The sequence below is a fragment of the Panthera onca genome, chromosome D4, assembly GCF_046562875.1.
Source record: "Panthera onca isolate mPanOnc1 chromosome D4, mPanOnc1 haplotype 2, whole genome shotgun sequence".
Taxonomy (NCBI): domain Eukaryota; kingdom Metazoa; phylum Chordata; class Mammalia; order Carnivora; family Felidae; genus Panthera; species Panthera onca.
This window is the reverse complement of record NC_138351.1, coordinates 57,418,104-57,438,225: the sequence shown is the minus strand read 5'-3', so window position 1 is coordinate 57,438,225 and position 20,122 is coordinate 57,418,104. Positions and strand designations below refer to the sequence as shown.

Here is a 20,122-nt window from a genome sequence, read left to right as displayed (position 1 = left end):
ATCTACTCTGCTTCTCCAGAGGTGGACCCTGAATGGTGGTGGTTCAGGGGTAGCAGGGATGAGAACAAGTAACCATATAGTAGTTATGGGTAATTTCTCTGACCACAGGGGAGAGCTATAGAATTTTGGAATTTAGCCAGTTTGTATAACCACAGTAAGAAAAGAGAGAATATTATCAAGATCAATGGTCTCCTGCATTTATGGTGTGTCCTGTGGCACTGTGGCCTGGCCCACAGGGCTGTTGCCCTAAGGGCACAAGTAGGAAGCTTGAAAATGTATATCTTCCCCACTGGATTTGGGCTGGAGAAATTTAGCATGTGCAGCATCTGCACATGAGAGTGAAAAATTTCAAGGTGGTTGACAGTTGGTTCCAGGAAGCATGTGCCCAAAGATTGAGAGCCTCAGGGAAAGTCACATACTTAACATAGAAGGTAATTAGCCACAAGGGTATGGAAAATCAGCAGAACCAGGGTCTAAAAAATGCAAAATGCATAGCACAGACTCTAAGCTCACTGCGGACATCAACATCAATCTCAAGACTTTAAACAAAAGCCATCAAAGAGTTTTGCTTTAGGAATGCAGTGTCTCATGACAGTGCTCTGGGAGCCTGTTCATAATCAACCATTCCTGTTGACTAGCTGTAATTTACAGATTACTTTTAGTTTTCATATCTGCAGACTCTGAAAGGGTATACCTGGTACCTCCCTCTCTTCTTTCATTCTATTTATCCAGCACAGCAGCACTGGCTTCAGTCAGTCCAGAGGGACATAGTCAGCCTCAACTGCACAGGGCTCCTTTGGGGTTTCCGAGCAGCAGAAGGCCTAAAGAGTGAATAAAAACTGTCTTCCTGAACTCTGCTCAAGAGAGTGATACATGAAGGAGGTCCTGTTTTTAATATTTACTAAAAGCCATCAAAGCTCTAATATACATGAGAACACAATTATGGCATGATCCTTAGCCTCTGGGGGCTTGGGATGAGTCTTCATGAAAAGCCACAGTGCTGGCTTCCCACAGAAGCAGAGCAACAGTTAAGAAATAGCACATCATTAGTGACTGGCTGGTGTGACTGCACTTAGCAAGCAGAGCTTTTCAGCAAGATGGAGAAGCACTCCTGTTCTCTGCTGTAGGCCCCTGAAGCACAGATTCAACCCCATTTAATAAACTTATTACACCTTAATTATATTTACTTGTTTATCGATTCTACAAATATTTGCTGAGTGCAGCCTAGTATGTGTCAGGCACAAATCAGGCACTTAATAACTGTTGGTAGAATGAACAAACGGAATCTCACTCAGCCTGTGAGAATGCAGTGTATATGTGTGTGTAGGGGGCATGAGTGTAGGATTTAAAAAAAAGGTGTTGCTTGAGCTAAATTTTGAAATATGAGTGGGAGTTACCCGAGTGGCTAAGGAAAAAAAAAAAAAAAAAAAGAATTCCAGGAAGAGGTAAAAGCACATGCCAAGGCATGGATTGCTATATGGGGACTCCATCATAGCTCAGGAGGTATGAAGCCAGCTGGTTGCTGGATAGAAATAGGCAAGCAAAACTGCCTTCACATATGAATCAGCCCCACAAAACTTGTTTGAGACAGTATGCTTAAAATATTTGTTTAGAAGGGAATATGTATTTGGATTTCAGGAGGCAAAAAACCCAGATAATTTAATTTTCTGAGGTCAGGTGGTAGGATAGCCCTGATAAGTTACAGAACTGACCAGTGAGCATGTTGCTTGGCTTTTGGACCCATCAGGAAACTCTTCTCCATAGCCTAAGAGCTGGTAGGTGGTGACTGTAGTGAATCACTGGCGCTTTCCCTCTGGGAGACCCATAAATTTGATTAGGAGACTCCAAAAAGGAAAAAAAAAAAAAAAAACAGGAAAAAGAGAAAGTGAGCCAGGCACCCCACACACTGTTGCTTTAGTAAGAAGACCCCAGGAAGATGAAACATTCATCAAAAACAAATAGAATCATGTATGTAAAAGGGCTCTAACTATAACAAGTTATCCAAATATAAGGTATTGTCATTATCATAAGAAGCTAAGAGTGTGGGCAGTTCACTCAAAGCGTATGGGCAAAAGTAATTTGGGGAGGGTAAGGTCAGGGAGGTTAACAGTGTAGCTGCCAGAGGAGGCACATAACCTATAGGTACTCTGTAAAGCTATAATTTCCCCTTACTTTTCTTACTCTATAGTAAATGATTAGAGACATGCAGACTGATTCTATGTAACTCCTCAAGGGCAAGCAACTGTCATACATATCTAGCATAGTGCCTGGCAAGTAGGTTGCACTTAGTAAATATATATGAATCTCTGAGGGAATTGGAGAGGGATGTTATAATGGAAAAAGTAATCATGTCTCCATCTATAAACTGACGGTCTTGGTTTCTTGGTCCAAAGCTGGTAAGCAATTCCTGTCAGAACTTGGTCATTAACACTCAGGGTGGAATGGATAATGATATTCCCATCAGGAATGAATAAATCAATCTGGGAAATGAAGACAGCAGAAACCAAGAGCATTGTTGGAGAAAAGCAGGTGGGACTAGAAGATAAAGATTCTGTAACTAAAGACAAATGAAATTATTTGCATAAACATGATCCACTTAGGAACAGGTGTACTGGAAAAAATAGAGGGAGTATGGGAAATGGGCTGAGGAAAGTCCTATTCATGTTTGAGGAAAAGGAAGCACTGTCAAAAATATGGCAAATGTAGGAAGAAGAAAACTAAGAACATGATCAGAGAAGATGTGGAAGATTAAAGGCTAAGAATATGATCAGAGATGTGGAAGATTAAAGTCCATAAGTAAAACCCAGGTATATCAGTACATGCACGTGAAGTTCTCTCCCATTTTATTTCCCTTTGGAGAGAGCTTTTTTTTTTTTTTAACGAGTAGATTAAGGCCACCAGGTGACATCCTTCACATCCATTCTGGAATGATTTTACTCATGTTGTGTTTAGCAGAGAGTTAGTACTCTTAGGATTTTTGTAATCTTTATGTTTACCCAATGCTGGACATCAGGGAGATGATATTCAAAGTGCAATATGTGGGGAGCACCTGAAGCCACCTAGCAATTTTTCCAGGGACATGAGAGGGTGTGATACCAAGAAGAATGTAAGGAAAAAAAACCCAATGACATATTCTGAATTGGAGCAAAGGTCATATTTCCAGGCTTGCTCCTTCCTCTTCTTCTTCTTTTTTTTTTTTTAAGTTTATTTATTTTAAAAGAGAATGTGGGGAGGGCAGAGAGAGGAAAGAGAATCCCAAGCACCATCAGTGCAGAGCCCAATGAGGGCCTTGAACTCATGAACAATGAGATCATGACCTGGGCCGAAATCAAGAGTCAGATGCTTAACTGAATGAGCCACCCAGGCGCCCCTCCTTTTGATTTTCTTAAAAAAAAAAAAAAAAAATGGGCATCTGGGTGGGTCAGTCAGTTGAGTGTTTGACTTCACCTCAGGTCCTGATCTCACAGTTTATGAGTTCAAGCCCCATATCGGGCTCACTGCTGTCAGCTCTGAGCTGGCTTTGGATCCTCTGTCCCCCTCTCTCTGCCCCTCCCCAGCTTGCACTCTCCCCAAAATAAATAAATATTAAAAATACACACACACACACACACACACACACAACCCTATTTATTTTGGTGTGTTAAGCTGATGAGAGGGGTGTAAACTGAAAGGGGGATTTTAAACACTTTGTAATGGAGAAGTGATGAACCAATGTAAACCTTTGTCAGAATTTACTCCATTGAGGGAGCTGTGCCTGAGGTGCCACACCCATGCATCAGGCAACCACTGAGTTTAAAAAGAAAAGCTAACAATTGGAAAATCAGCTTGTTTTGTTTTCTCACAAGCCTGATCTTTCCTAAGTAACCCCAGGAGCCGAAGACAGCCACTTCTATTAAGGGAGGATGTCACTAGGTTTGGCTATGTGGAAGAAGGATAATAGGGGAACAGGAAAACTCTTTCAGAATGGTTCTCTGATGAATACATTGCTTACTTCCCTCACTATCCCATTTTTGGACAAGAAACCAGACTCTATCCTTGGTCCCAAATTTGCACCCTTGGGATTCAGGTGGAATGAAAGCACTAACACAGCCAAAGGGGTGAGATGAGGGTGCATCACTGTGTTAGGTACAGACCCTTTATCCTCCCCAGAAAATGGACTCCCAATAAACCTTCCTTGGCTCTGCACCTTTTCTGCCCTCCTCATCCTCATGCAGAAGCACTTTGGGGAAAAAAGTGTCCTGCATGTTATCTGTGGACCAAAGTCTGTTGGTGCATGTAGTCAGAGGGCCACAAAGCCACTATGAATCATGTTTCCTAAAAGTGACCCTGTCTCTCCCACCTCTCCCCCAAGGATTCTGCAAGCTGGGAGGGTAGTCTTAGAACACCATCCTCTGAAGCATTCCTCTTGTTCCCCAGCCAAATCCTATCAAAGACCACACCCAGAGGCTTCTTCCCAGCCTCAATTAAGTCCAGAGACAACCAGAGGCCTCCTTACAGTGGGGTTGCCAGTGAAGGAAGCCACACCCTGAAATCTGGGGAAATCAGTTCCTGCAGCAGTCTCATCCCCAATTAAACACTCCTCATTCACTTATTTAGGCATCACATTTACCGACCATGTACTATTGCATATATATTGCATATACTATTGCATATATTTTTTTTTTTTACTATTGCATATACCATATACTATGCCTGGTATCTTAATGCAACTTAACAAATATACATTCTTGCTTCTGCCTCTCCTTGACACTTTTTCCCAAATAAATTTCGAAAACCGATCTCAGGATTCCAAGCTTTGTGACCTTGGGCAAATTGCTAAACCTCTCTGAGTCTAAAGTGCCTAACGTTGAAAAGGGGATAATTGCATAATGCTGTTGTAAGGATTACATGAGATGTTAAACACCTCTGGCATTGTACTTGGTATATGGGTGCTCAATAATCCTACATATCTTTTCTTCCTTCCTTCAAAGGACTTTCTCTTCCAGGACCTGCCAGCATCAATTATTCTACCTGTCTTACTGCTTGCTTATGGATAGTCAAGCCCAGGGCCCCAAGTCTCCTATCTTAGCTTCAGAGGGCTCACTTGTCCTCCCTTCCCTTATGTCCTTTGCTCTAATAGAAGTTCCTGCCTCCACAAATATCCAGCTTCGAGACAACCTGGGCTACCACGGAAAATACATTTTCTAATGGGGTCGGGGAAGGAATGGACAAAGGCAGCAGCCCCACAGGGCCCCAGCCTCTCGATCACCTTGGAGGGGCACAATTTAGGGCACACCGAGCCCTAAAAAGGTCAAGGCTAAAGTCCTTTGGGCATATGGGAAGTTACTCCTGGCCTAGATCCCGCAGCAGGATCCTCTCCTTCCAGTCAGAGGTTCATTCCAGGCAGTTCCAGGGCACAGTCTAAGGTATTCCTTTATACAGCGGTCCTCTGTGGGGTCCATCCCCACCGCGCAGGCTCCTGAGGCTCCCCTGTGTTCTCAAACGGTCTTCCACTGAGACACCACCAGAGACCACCCTTGGCCTCCGGTAGTTATACAGAAGGTCTCTGTGGGTAGGCAGTGCGTCCACGCTGTGCCTCCCCATGGCAGCAAATGCAGAGACAGCCCTGGGAGTCTCCGTTCACACAGGGGTCCTCCATGGGGGCGGCTCCCTGCACGCCTCCGGAACTTTCCCAAGGGGCAGAGGCAGGGACACTCGGGGGGTTATCTACTTACACAGGGACTCCCTTAGGGGCGGCTCCCACACAACACCTCAGAGTCCCCGGAGGGTTGTCCGCGGCCCGCAGACCCGTCCCGTAGGGTGCCTGCCGTGTCCCCGCCGCCCCCGCCCCCGCTTACCGGGACCGTCACGGTGCGGGACGCGGGTCCGGGGTCGGCGGACTCTACACCGCGGACCCCGCGCCGCCCATGGCCACTCGGGAGCCGGCGTGCTGGGGCCGAGCGCCGGGAGCAGGCGGCGCAGGCGGAGCAGCAGGCTGAGGCGGCGGCGGCGGCGGCGGCGGCGGCGGCGCGCGCTCCCCAGCACACCCACCCTCCCTGTCTCCCGCCCCGTGCGGCTGCGGCGCGTGCGCCCGCGCCAGAAGACCTCCGCGGGCCGGTGGGCGCGCGTCGCGCTCCGCCCTCCCGCGCCTCGAGGCACGGCCCTCGCAGCTTAGCTTGGCGACCTCGCGCAGGAATGAGGCGCTGAGGGACCGCAGGAAGGCGGCGCCCGGCTCCGACGACCTGTGGGTCCGGGTGCCAGTGGGCGCCCCCGACCAGCTCCCCGCTCTGCGGCGCCGGGTCTTCGGCAGCCGGGCAGCCAACGGCAAGGTCAGTGCCGGCCGGAGGAGGCGTCTCGGAAGGGGGCTCCGCGGCGGCTCGTGGCTCCTGCCCGCCCGCCGAGGCGAAGCGTCCTGCAGCCCGCACCTGCCTGGGGAGGTGAGAATGACTCATCCAAGCGGCCTCGGCCGGGGGCCCTCTCCTCTCTCGCCAAGCCCAGCTGCCCAGTCAGGCGTCCGGGGGGACGACCCGCGCGTTAGGGCACTCACCTTCGCAGTACCCCACTGCGGAGTGTCTCAATGAGCCTTCACAAAGCGCCCTGCTGCCCCCACTCTTCCTGCGCGCTGCTTTCAGAGGTTATTGGTCTTCCATCTCCAGCAGCAGGCAGTACTGTAATGTAACCCACTTTTTGCTGCAGAAGCCTCATCCCTCAGACTATCAGAATAGCCAGCTTGTCAGGAGGCCAGAAGTCCTGAGAGCTATAACACGCATTACACCAAACAAACTGTATACTCTGAAGAGGGCAAGAAAAAGATCAAGTCATAAAGCACTTAGCAACAAATTATAAAGAAATAATTGAAGTTATGCAAATGATATGCCAAACACCTTCTGTAATTTCATTTACATTTTTAAAAATATACTTTATTGTCAAATTGGCTTCCATACAACACCCAGTGCTCATCCCAACATCATTTACATTTTTAACATACCTTCATTTTCTTGTGCATTCAAATACTATCTCAAATACAATTCACATTTTCTGAGCATCTAGTATTTGTCCTACACTGTACTAGGTGCTATAGGGGATTTAAAAAAAGGGGGGGGGGGAACTCGTTTTGTCCTTAAGATCATGGCACTTACCAAAAGGGAATATAAGGTCGATATAGTACAATATATTGCTGTCACTTTTAAACAAAGTGCCAGATGCTATTCTAAAAACTTTATATTAAGTCATTAATTTTTATTCCATTCCTTTGAGGGACTGTACGTTGTTTCTGCATTTTGCTGGTGATGAGAATAAGGCACAGAGAAAGTAAACAATTTGCCTAAGGTCACATAGCTAATATATAGTGGAGATGAGACTGAAGTCTCTAAATTCTGACTTCAGACCCCAAGTTTCTAACTATTTTACTGTACTGCCAATGAGAAGGGAAAGGATACTAATCATTAATGTATGGAATTTTAAAATTAGTACTTATTTCTGGGGAACCAGTATTCTTTTTTGCTTGTGAAAGTAACACAAAAGAACAAACAGGTTTCCATATCGTCTGGAAGCCCCAAACCTTCTTTACAATTACATCATACTAACAGTTTCACATATATGGTTGTCTGAACTGTTTTCAGTAACTTTTATTTCCAGGCTGTTTGACAGGCTTATATGGAAGAAGAGGCTGTAATAATATCACCATAGAAATGTCTGGTGGTTAATTCCTTCATTCAAAAAAATGTATTTTGTGCTCCTACAGTATGTCGGGCATTGAGCTGAGAACCGGAAGGGGTGCAAATAAGATTAAGACACAGTACGTTCCTTCAAGAAGTTGTAATCTCACAGAGGAAGCAAGCATTGACAGAAAACCATAATATAAAACAGAATGAGTTGTGCTCAGTAGAGGAATGAAATGCAATGGGAGTTCCAAGGAAGAGGGAGACCGATTACTTCATGAAGGGAGGAGCTTGGGTTAGGGAAAACACATGATTGTCATTTTTTTTTTAAAGTTTTTATCTATTTTGAAAGAGAGAAAGAGCATGTGAGTGGGGAAGGGGCAGACAGCAAGGGAGAGAGAGAATCCTAAGCAGGCTCCATGTTGTTAGTGCAGAGCCCAACGCGGGACTCAGTCTCACAAACTGAGATCATGACCTGAACCGGTATCAAGAGTTGGTCACTTAACCACCCAACTGAGCCACCCAGGTACCCCACACGATTGTCATTTAATTTATTGTTGATATTTAAGTATTACAAACAGGATAAAAATTTATCAAATTCTTTTATTTCTTTTAAATGTTTATTTATTTGAGAGAGCACAAGCTGGGGAGGGGCAGAGAGAGAGAGGGAGGGAGACACAGAATCTGAAACAGGCTCCAGGCTCTGAGCTGTCAGCGCAGAGCCTGATGCGTGGCTCAAACCCTTGAACTGTGAGATCATGACCTCAGCCAGTCAGACGCTCAAGCCACTGAGCTACGCAGGCGCTCCTAAATTCCTTTATTTTTAAAAAATTACATGCAGGGTTCTCATTTTCAGAAAAGAGCTTTTTACTATAAGGATTGTTTTGAGTATGGAGAGGTTAGTCAGTGCAAACTTTTTATTTTTTAAGTTTATTTTGAGAGAGAATGAGAGCACAATCAGGGGAGGATCAGAGAGAGAGAGAGGGAGAGAGAGAGAGAGAGAGAGAGAGAGAGAGAGAGAGAGAGAGAGTTCTAAGCAGGCTCTGTACTTCCAGTGCACAGCCCAATGAGGGCCTTGAACTCACTAACCATGAGATCATGATCTGAACCGAAACCAAAAGTCCACCACTTAACCTACTGAGCCACCCAGGCACCCCCAGTCAGTGCAAACTTTTTGAAGATGGTTTGCCTTATCTCCTCTAGTGAGGGGGCCAGAATAGAATTATGATGCACAATATAAATTTCAAGGTCAATGGAATAGCAAAAGAAGCAGCAAGTGGTTTGCATTTCCCTGACAATTAGTGATTTTAAAACATCTTTTCATATGTTTGTCAGCCATCTGTATGTCTTCCTTGGAAAAATGTCCGTTCAGGTCCTCTGCCCATTTTTAAGTGGGCTCCACACCCAACATAGGGCTTGAACTCACGACCTGAGATCAAGAGTTGCATGCTCTACTGACTGAGCCAGCCAGGCACAGCACTCTAGCCATTTTTAGTTGGATTACTTGTTTGTTTGTCTTTGGTGTTGATTGTATAAGTTCTTTATATATTTTGGATATTAAACCCTTTAGATATATCATTTGCAAATATCTTCTCCTATTCAGTAGGTTGTCTTTTTATTTTGTTGATGGATCCCTTTCTGTGAAAAAACTTTTATTTTGGTATAGTCCCAATAGTTTATTTTTGCCTTTATTTCCCTTGCCTGAGAAGACTTATCCATAAGTATGTTGCTAAGACCGATGTCCCAGAGATTACTCCCTATGTTTTATTTTAGGACTTTTATGGTTTCAGGTCTTACATTTAGGTCTTTAGTACATTTTGCATTTGGTTTTGTGTATGGTGCAAGAAAGTGGTCCAGTTTCATTCTTTGAAATAGCACCTCAGACTGGTTAAAATGACTAGTATTCATTTAAAAAAATTTTTTTAATATGAAATTTATTGTCAAATTGGTTTAAAATGACTAGCATTCAAAAGACAAGAAACAACAAGTGTTGGCAAGGGTGTAGAGAAAAGGGAACCCTGAATAAATTGTTAGTGGGAATGTGTGTTGGTGTAACCACTGTGGAAAACAGCATGGAGCCTCCTCAAAAAATTAAAAATAGAAATACCACATGATTCAGTAATTCCACTACTAGATATTTACCCAAAGAAAGCAAAAACATTAATTTGAAAAGATATATGCACACCTATGTTTATTGCAGCATTATTTATAATAGCCAAGATATGAAAGCAATCCAAGTGCCCATTGGTAGATGAATGGATAAAGAAGATGTAGTGTGTGTATACACACACACACATGCACACATATATGCACACACTACAGTATTACTCAGCCATAGAAAAGAATGTAATCTTGTCATTTGTGACAGCATGGATATACCTAGAGGGTATTATGCTAAGTGAAATAAGTCAGAGAAAGACAAATACCATATGATTTCACTTATATGTGGAATCTAAAAAACCAAATAAGTGAATAAACAACAAACAAATAACAGACTTGTAAATGAAGCGAACAAACTGGTGGTTACCAGAGGGGTAGGTGGGTGGGCAGATGGTAAAATAGGTGAAGAGGATTAAGAGGTACACACTTCCAGTAATAAAATAAATCATGGAGATTAAAATTACAGCATGGAGAATATAGTCAGTAATATTGTGATAACATTATATGGTGACAGATGGTGACTACACTTACTGTGGTGAGCATTGAATAATGTATACAATTGTCAAATGACTATATTGTACACCTGAAGGTAATACAGCATTGTATGTCAACAGTACTTCAGTAATAAGTATATATTTTTAAAAAAGAAAAAGCAGGGTGGAAGTGAACAATGTAAGTCTGGGGGCAGCCAGGACTCTGACTAGACAGAGTCAAAGTTTGCTGGAGAGTGGCCTGTAACACAGAACTGCTCTTGCAAGATAGAGATTGTGTTTTCAGCTGTTTTTTACTTCATCTTTTAATTATGACGAACATATGCCACAAATATTCTGGGATGGTCTGTGTTTAGAAATTAGATGCCATTATGCCCATAAATTCCTGTCAGTAAGATTGACAAATAATGGTCAGCATATCCATGTTAGTGTCTGGAGAGTAGAAAACATTGTCTATTCAACAAATGTTTAATAAGGAGTTTGGAAAGGCAGAGAAAGGCTATTTGATAAAGAACTCTAAATACTTAGATGTTTTAATAGGGTAGGTGATAGGGAGCCCATTCAAGTTTTTGAGCGGGTAGATAGTTGTATGTTGAAGTCTACCGTAAACACTTAGAAGTGTTATCTTTTAGATAAAGGACTGAATGAAAGTGCATATGATTTTCTGTCTGTTCAAACAAAATTTTAAAATATAAATATGAGAATGAGTGTATTTTCTCTTAGGCCTTAGACAACTCCCTGTTGGGATATTGAGGAGACTATAGGGGGTGGGGAGTAATCAGAATGCCACTGAATCCTATTTTGTCCTTTTCATATTCTGGTGGGTGACCTCCAGTGGAAGATAATCAGTGCACCCTTTTTGCTTACAATACACATCTGTTAGGGGCAACTACCTAGCACACAGTTCCCCTTTGCTGTGAGTGCCTGTAGTACACAAAGATAAGATCCCAGTCACCTTTTCAGACTTAGGCACCTCATCACCTTGCTGCTGCCAATTGATCCAGAAGTAGACACCCAACTTAAATTTGGTGCTGTTATAGTCTATCCTAGGAATTTGAAACTCAGAACCAAGCAACACATGGTAATTCTATGTTTAACTTTTTGAGGAACTGTCAAACTGTTTTCCACAACGGCTGAACCATTTTACATTCCCACTGGAATTGTATGAGAATTCCCTTTTTTTCTATACCCTTAACAACACCTATTATTTTTCTATCTTTTTTTTCTTGTTATAGACATTGTAGTGGATATAAGTGGTGCCTCATGGTGGTTTTGATCTCCCTCATGACAAATAGTGCTGAGCATCTTTCCATGTGCTTGTTGGCTATTCTTATGTTGTCTTTAGAGAAATGCCTGTTTAAGTCATTTGCCCAGTTTTTGTTTGCTTTTTGTTGTTGATGAGTTCTAAGAACTCTTTATGTATTCTGGATACTAGATTGTTATCATACATTTGATTTGTAAATATTTCTCTCAATCTGTAGATTGTTTTTTTTTTAATTTTTTAATGTTTATTTTTGAGAGAGAGAGAGAGAGAGAGAGAGAGCGAGCGAGCAGAGGAGGGGCAGAGAAAGAGGGAGACGCAGAATCCAAAGCAGGTTCCAGGCTCTGAGCTGTCAGCACAGAACCCTACATGGGGCCCCAACTCACGAACTGTGAGATCATGCCCTGAGCTGAAGTTGGTCGCTTAACTGACTGAGCCACCCAGGCGTGCCTCATTCTGTAGATTGTGAATATACTGTAAATCACTGAATTGTTCTCTTAAAATGTTTAAATTCGTGTTATGTGAATTTCCTCTCAATTAAACAAAACAAAAACAAAAAACAAAGCAAAAGAACCATGCAGCACAGCGCTTGGGAATTGCTGTTGCAGCACCACTGTTGCTGCTGTGGCCCCAGGGCTATGTTGGTCAGTCGCTGTTCTTCCTGCATGTTGGTTCTTCTCTTTCCATTTCTTTTCCTCATGCTTCCAGTCAGTTGAGGGACAGTTTAGCTATTTCCAGTTTTTGATGACTACGAATAAAGTCACTATAAACATTTACATACAGGTTTTTCTGTGGTAAGTTTTCATTTCATCTGGGTAAATACCTAGGTGTATGATTGCTGGGTGTTATGGTAAGTGTATGTTTAACTTGATAAGGAACTTACAAAGTGTTTTCCAAAATGGGTATATCTTTTTGCATTCCCATCAGCAATGTATGAGTGTTACAGTTGTTCTACATCCTCTCCAGTACTTGGTATTGTCAGTTTTTTGTTTTGTTTTTGGCCATTATAATAAGTTTGTATCTGTATCTCATTGACTAGTGATGCTGAGCTTTTTTTTCTATGCTTATTTGCCATCCATTTAACATTTTTGATGAGGTGTCTGCTTAAGTCTTTTGCCTGTCTTAAAAATTGGGTTGTCTTCTTATGTTTGAGTTTCAAGAGTTCTTTATATATTTTGGATACAAGTTCTTTTTTAGTTAATGATTTACAAAAATTTTCTCCCAACTGATAGCTCATCCTTTCATTTTCTCAACAGTGTCTTTTGCAGAGCAGAATTTTTAATTTGATAAAATCCAATTTATCAATTTTATCTTTTATAGGTATACTCTTGGTGCCATATCTCAGAACTTTTTGCCTAACCCAAGATCACAAAAGAGTTTGTCCTGTGTTTTACAGGAAAGAAGGAAAAGAAGTTTATAGTTTTATGATTACATTTAGGTCTGTCATCCATTTTGAATTAATTTTTGTATAAGGTATGTGGAATGGATTGACATTCATTCATTTATATATGGATGTCTAACTGTTCTGGCACCCTGTATAGAAAAGGCTTTCTTCTTTGAATTACCTTTTCACCTTTGTCAGAACTCAATTGGCCATTTTTGTGTGGGTCAATTTCTGGACTCTTTATTCTGCTTTATTTTTTATTTAAAAAAAATTTTTAGGGGTGCCTGAGTGGCTCAGTCAGTTAAGCGTCCAACTTCAGCTCAGGTCATGATCTCGCGGTCTGTGAATTCAAGCCCTGCATCAGGATCTGTGCTGACAGCTCAGAGCCTGGAGCCTGCTTCAGATTCTGTGTCTCCCTCTCTCTCTTCTCCTCCCCTGCTCATGCTCTGTATCTCTCTCAAAAATAAATAAACACTTAAAAAATTATTAAAAAAAGTTAAAAAAATTTTTTTTAAGTGTTTATTTATTTTTGAGAGAGACAGAGCGTGAATAGGGGAGAGGCAGAGACAGAGAGGGAGACGCAGAATCTGAAATAGGCTCCAGGCTCTGAGCTGCCAGCACAGAGCCCAACATGGGGCTTGAACTTGGGAATCGGGAACAGTGAGAGCATGACCTGAGCTGAAGTTAGATGCTTAACTGACTGAGCCACCCAGGTGCCCCTCTATTCTCCTTTATTGATCTATGTCTTCATCCTTTTGTCTTTAGCACGTTGTCATCTTTATTAGTATAACTTTATAGTAAGTCTTAAAAGTCAGGTAGTGTGAGTCCCCAACTTTATTCTTTTTCAAAATGGGTTTGGATATTCTAGTTCCTTTGCCTTTCTGTATACATTTTAGAGTCAGGTTATTGATTTGTACAAAAAAAATACTGTTGGAATTTTAAATGTAATTGTGTTAAATCTTTAGATCAGTTTGGGGAAAATTGTGAACATTAACTCTTACAAACCTATTAACATGGTATATCTCTTAATTTATTTAGGTTTCCTCTGATTTCTTTTATTGGTGTTTTGTGTTTTCAGTATATAGATTCTGCACATATTTGTTATACTTACATATTTCATATTTCTTGTGCAGTTTTCAGAATTTTAATTTTTGATTACTCATTGCTAGCTTAGGGACATACAATTCGTTTTTATTGTTTCTGTATCCTCTGACCTTGATAAACTCATGTGTTCTAGGGACTTTTTTTTAATGTTTTTATTTATTTTTGAGAGAGAGACAGAGTACCAGAAGGGGAATGGCAGAGGGAGAGACACACACACAGGATCTATAGCAGGCTCCAGGCTCTGAGTTGTCAGCACAGAGCCTGATGCGGGGCTCAAACCCATGAACTGTGAGTTCATGACCTGAGCCAAAGTCAGATGCTTAACTGACTGAGCCACCCAGGCGCCCTTCTAGGATTTTTTTTGTAGATTCCTTGAGGTTTTTCATGTAGACAATCTATTATCTGTGGATAGAAACAGTTTTATTTGTTACTTTCCAATCTGTATGCTTTTAATTTTTTTTCTTTTATTATTGTACTGGCTAGGATTTCAGGATGATATTGAATAAGGGTGGTAAACTCAGACATCCAATCTTACAGGAAAAGTATTCATGTTTTCAACATTAAGTTATGTTAGCTGTAGGTTTTTTAATTTTTTTTTTTAATTTTTTTCAACGTTTTTTATTTATTTTTGGGACAGAGAGAGACAGAGCATGAACAGGGGAGGGGCAGAGAGAGAGGGAGACACAGAATCGGAAACAGGCTCCAGGCTCCGAGCCATCAGCCCAGAGCCTGATGCGGGGCTCAAACTCGGACCGCGAGATGGTGACCTGGCTGAAGTCGGACGCTTAACTGACTGCGCCACCCAGGCGCCCCTAGCTGTAGGTTTTTTTTAAATAAAAGTTCTCTCTCAGTTTCAGGGAGGCCACAGGGGCTGAGGATGGCCTCCAACAATAGCCAGCAAGAATCTAGGGCCTTCAGTTTTCTAGCCACAGGAAATAATTCTTCCAACCATCTGAGTGAGTTTGGAAGCTTATTCTTTCTTAATGATATTAATTTCCTATTGCTGCTGTAACAAATTCCCACAAACTTAGTGGCTTAAAACAACACAAATTTATTATTTCATAATTTTGAGGATCAGAAGCCCTAAATAAGTCTTAGGGAACTAAACATCAAGGTGGCAGCAAGGCTATATTCCTTCTGGAGGTTCTGGGGAAGAGTCCATTCGTTGCTTTTTCCAGATTCTATAGGCCATTGTATTCTCTGGTTTGTGGCCCCTTCCTCTGTCTTCCAAGCCATCAATGGCTGGTCATATCTTTCTCACATCATATCACCTTGATTTCTTCCATTGTCACATTTCTTTCTCTAACTTGCCTGCCTGCCTGTTTATCTTGTAAGGATCCTTGTAGTTACATTGGGCTCACATAGGTAATCCAGACTAATCTCCCCATTTTAAGAATCTTAATTTTTAAGAATCTTAATCTAAGGGGCACCTGGATGGCTCAATCGGTTAAGCCTCTGACTTCAGCTCAGGTCATGATCTCACGTTCTTGGGTTTGAGCCCCGTGTTGGGCTCTGTGCTGATAGCTCAGAGCCTGGAGCCTGCTTCCAATTCTGTGTCTCCCTCTCTGCCCCTCCCCCGCTCATGCTCTGTTTCTCTCTGTCTCTCAAAAATAAATAAACGTTAAAAAAAATTAAAAAAAAAAGAATCTTAATCTAAGCCTCTATGGCTCATTCAGTTGGGCGTCTGACTCTTGATTTCGGCCTTGGTTGTGATCCCAGGGTCATGGGATCAATCCCCGCATTGGGTTCTGTGCTGGATGTAGAACTTGCTTAGGATTCTTTCTCCCTCTGCCCCTCTGGCCTACTCCTGCTATCTCTGTCACTCTAAAAAAAATAATAACTTTAATTTAGTCATGTCTATAAAGCCCATTTGCTATATAAGGTAGCATATTCAGAGTTTCTGGGGACTAGGGTGTTGGCATCTTTGGAGAATCATTATTCTGCCTACCACACCAGTCAAACCCTCATGAGAACACAGCCCAGCCAATACCTTGATTGCAACTTTTTGAGACTCTGAACGGCATCCAGCTAAACCAAGCATGAATTCTTCACCCATAGAAAGTGTGAGGTAATAGATGTGTAATGAATGTGTTGTTTTAAGCCACTATGGTTGCGGTAGTTTGTTAAGCAGCAGTAGAAAACTAATACAATGGGCATGTACTTGTTAATAATTTTTCTTCATTATCATTTTAACATCTTTAGGATCTGTAATGGTGTCCCTTATTTTATTTCAGATATTATTAATTTGTATCTTTTCCCCCCCACCCTTGGTCAGTCTGGTTAGAGGTTTGTCAGTTTTATTGATCATTTCAAAGATCAGCTTTTGTTTTCATTGGTTTTTCTCTATTTTTCTATTTGTAACTTTATTATAAAATTGCTCTTTATTATTTTCTTCTGCTTTCTCTGGGTTTAATTTGCTCTTCTGTTTTTTTAGTTTAAGGTGGAAGCTTAGATTTTTGTTCTGAGACATTTCTTCCTTCTTTTATGATTTTAAATTGAGATATAATTTGTATACCGTAAAACCCACCTGTAAAAAATGCAGTTCAGTAGTTTTAGTATATTCACAGTGTTGTGGAATGGTGACCAGTATTTAATTTCAGAACATTCTTCCTTATTAATATAAATATATACAAATTTTAGTATGTTGTATTTTCATTTTCTTCAATTAAAAAATATTTTCTTGTTTCCCTTGAGATTTATGCTCTGTGCATTGGTTACTTGTAGTGTCTTGTTTAATGTACAATTTTAGGGTTTTCCCAGATGCTTTTCTGTCATTGATTTCCATTTATTTCATTATGGTCCAAGAACAGACTCTGTATGATTTCAGTTCTTTTAAATTCATTATGGTTTATTTTGTGGCCTAGAAATATGAAATATGTCTATCTTGGTGAGTCTTTCAAGTGCTATTTATTTATTTTTAAAAATTTTAAATGTTTTTATTTATTTTTGAGAGAGAGAGAGAGAGAGAGCGAGCGAGCGAGCAGGGGAAGGGAAGAGAAAAGAGGGAGACACAGAATCCAAAGCAGGCTCCAGGCTCTGAGCTGTTAGCACAGAGTCTGATGTGGGGCTTGAACTTGTGAACCATGAGATCATGACCTGAGCTGAAGTCAGAGGCTTAACTGACTGAGCCATCCAGGAGCCCCAACAAGTGTTCTTTAAAATAATTTTGTTAGGAGGGCATCTGGGTGGCTCAGTCAGTTAAGCCTTCGACTCTTGATTTTTGGCCCAGGTCATGATTTCATGGTTGTGAGACTGAGTCCCAAGTCAGGCTCTGCTCTGAGCATGGAGCCTGCTTGGGATTTTCTCTCTCCCTCTCTCTCTCTCCTTCTCTCTCTGCCCCCCCATTCCCCTGTGCGTGCACACACACCCACACACCCACACACACACTCTCTCTCTCTCTCTCTCTCTCTATCAAAATAAATAAATAAACATTTTTAAAAAACCCACTATTTTAAAAGAATTTTGTTAGCTGGAGTACTCCCTAAATGTCAATTGGGTCAAGTTGGTTGATAGTGCTCTTCAGGTCTTCTATATCCTTACTGAGTTTCTATTTACTTGTTCTGTTGATTACTGAGAGAGTGGTGTTTAAGCCTTCAAGTATACTTATGAATTTGACTTGTAGTAATACTAGCTCTTGCTCTGTGTATTTTGAGCATCTGTTATTAGGTACATACACCTTTAAGATTGTGATGCTATCTTTGTGAATTAACCCTTTTATCATTACATAATGTGGCTCTTTTTCCCGGTAGTGGTCCTTGTTCTAAAGTCTACTTTGTTTTTTGCTGTTTTTTTTACTTTTGTTGTTGGTTTTTTTTTTTATTTGAGAGAGAGAGAGAGAGAGAGCGTGCAGAGAAGAGGGGCAGAGGGAGAGAGAGAGAGAGAAAGAGAGAATCCCAAGTAGGCTCAACCCTTAGCACAGAGCCCAATGTGGGGCTTGATCCTGGGATCATGCCCTGAGTCACAATCAAGAGTTGGACAGTCAACCAACTGAGCCACCCAGGTGGCCCTCTGAAGTCTACTTTGATTTTAATATAGGCACTCCAGATTTATTTTGATTAGTTTCCACTGGTACTTATTTTTTCCATCTTTTAACTCTTTATGTATGTTTTGTTATTTAAAGTGGACTTCCTATAGATAGTATACAGTTGGCTATTATTATTTTTATTCAGTCTGACAATGTCTATTACTTTTTAAATGTTTTATTATTTATTTTTGAGAGAGAGAGAGACAGAGTGCGAGTGGGGGAGGGGCAAAGAGAGACAGAGACTTAGAATCCAAAGCAGGCTCCAGGTTCCAAGTTGTCAGCAAAGAGCCTGATGCGGGGCTCAGACTCACTAGCTGTGAGATCATGACCTGAGCCGAAGTCAGATGCTTAACTGACTGAGCATCCAGGTGCCCCAACAATGTCTATTGTTTAATTCGTGTGTTTATGCTACTTATATTTAGCATAGTTATTGATTCATGGATTTAGGTCTCTTCCTCTTCATGTTGCTTATTCATTGATTCAGCAATTCTTTTTAACATCTTTATTGATAATTTCAAGTGTACAATTTAATGATTTTTTTAATATGAAATTTATTGTCAAATTGGTTTCCATATAACACCCAGTGCTCATCCCAACAGGTGCCCTCCTCAATGCCCATCACCCACTTTCCCCTCCCCCTGGCCCCCCATCAACCCTCAGTTTATTCTCAGTATTTAAGAGTCTCTTATGGTTTGCCTCCTTCCCTCTCTGTAACTTTTTTTTTTACCCCTTCTCCTCCCTCATGGTCTTCTGTTGAGTTTCATAGATCTCACTACATATGGGTGAAAACAAATGATACCTGTCTTTCTCTGCCCGACTTAACAATTCAGTGATTTTTAGTACATTTCTAGAGTTGTGTGACCATCACCACAATTCTTCAGTTTTAGAATAGTTTTACCATCACTAAAAGATCCTTCTTGCTATATACAGTTACTCCTTGTTCCTAACCCCAGTCAACCATAAATCTACTTTCTGTTTGTGTAGACTTGCTTTTTCTGGACATTTGATATAAATAGAGTTGTATAATATATGGCCTTTTGCATCTGGATTTTTTTTTAATTTAATTTTTATTTTTTATTTTAGAGAGAGAAAGAGTGTGAATGGGGGAGAAAGGGAGAGGGGAGGAGAAGGGAGAGAGAGATAGAAAGAGAGAGAGAGAGAATGGATCTCAAGCAGGCTCAATGCTCAGTGAGGAGCATGTCACAGGGCTTGATCCCATGATGCTAGGATCATGACCTGAGCCAAAATCAAGAGATCACAGCCAACTGACTGAGCCACCCAGGCATCCCTGCATTTGGAATTTCAACTTTAACATGTTTCTGAGTTTCATGTGTGTTGTAGCATGTATCACTTCTTTCCTTTTTACTGCCTCCTAGTAGTCCATTGTATGGATGTCATGTTTTTTGTTTATCCATTCACCAGTGAATAGACATTTGGATTAATTCATGAAGTTTTTGGCTATTTGGCCATTTATTTCTGGAGTCTCAGTTCTGCTTATTGATCTATATGACTGTCCTTCTACTAGTATTATGCTATCTTGATTACTATAGCTTCAAAATAGTTTTGAAATCAGAAAATACAAGTTTGTTCTTCAAAATCATTTTTTTCTATTTTGGGTTCTTTGAATTTTCACATGAAATTTAGTAGTCAGCTTGTCAGTTTCTGCAACAATGACAGCTTTTATTTTAATAGGGATTGCACTGGATCTATAGATAGATTTGGAGAGAATTGCTATTTAATAATATTTTCTAATCTATGAAAATGAAATCTCTCTCAATCTATTTAGCACTTTCTCTTAGCAATGGTTCAGAGTTTCCTGTATATAGTTTTTATTTATTTTTTTGTTAATTCCTAAGAGTTGTTTTCTTAATTTGATTTTTGGTCACTCATTGGTGGTATTTAGAAATGTAGTTTTGCATTGATCTTCAATCTCATGACCTTACTGAATTCATTCATTAGTTTTACTAGTTTCTTGTTTGTTTGTTTTTTATTCCTTAGTTGTTGTTGTTGTTTTACACACAGGATCATATTATCTATGAATAAAGATAGTTTTACTTC

At 41.0% G+C, this 20,122-nt stretch overlaps 1 protein-coding gene across 3 annotated transcripts in view; it reads right to left on the bottom strand.

Annotated features, from left to right (window-relative positions):
• The window catches only part of PHF24 (PHD finger protein 24), a 197,998-nt gene that overhangs the window by 14,645 nt on the left and 163,231 nt on the right, over nt 1-20,122 (bottom strand). Inside the window, exon 1 of one of the 3 annotated variants that reach the window (XM_078436724.2) lies at nt 6,527-6,697. The exons of 1 other annotated variant lie outside the window; for it this stretch is intronic. The gene's annotated coding sequence lies outside the window, so the exon portion shown is untranslated. Of the gene's footprint in view, nt 1-5,837; nt 5,951-6,526; nt 6,698-20,122 lie in introns of those variants that run through there. One more of the 3 variants, XM_078436723.2, reaches the window with a different exon arrangement.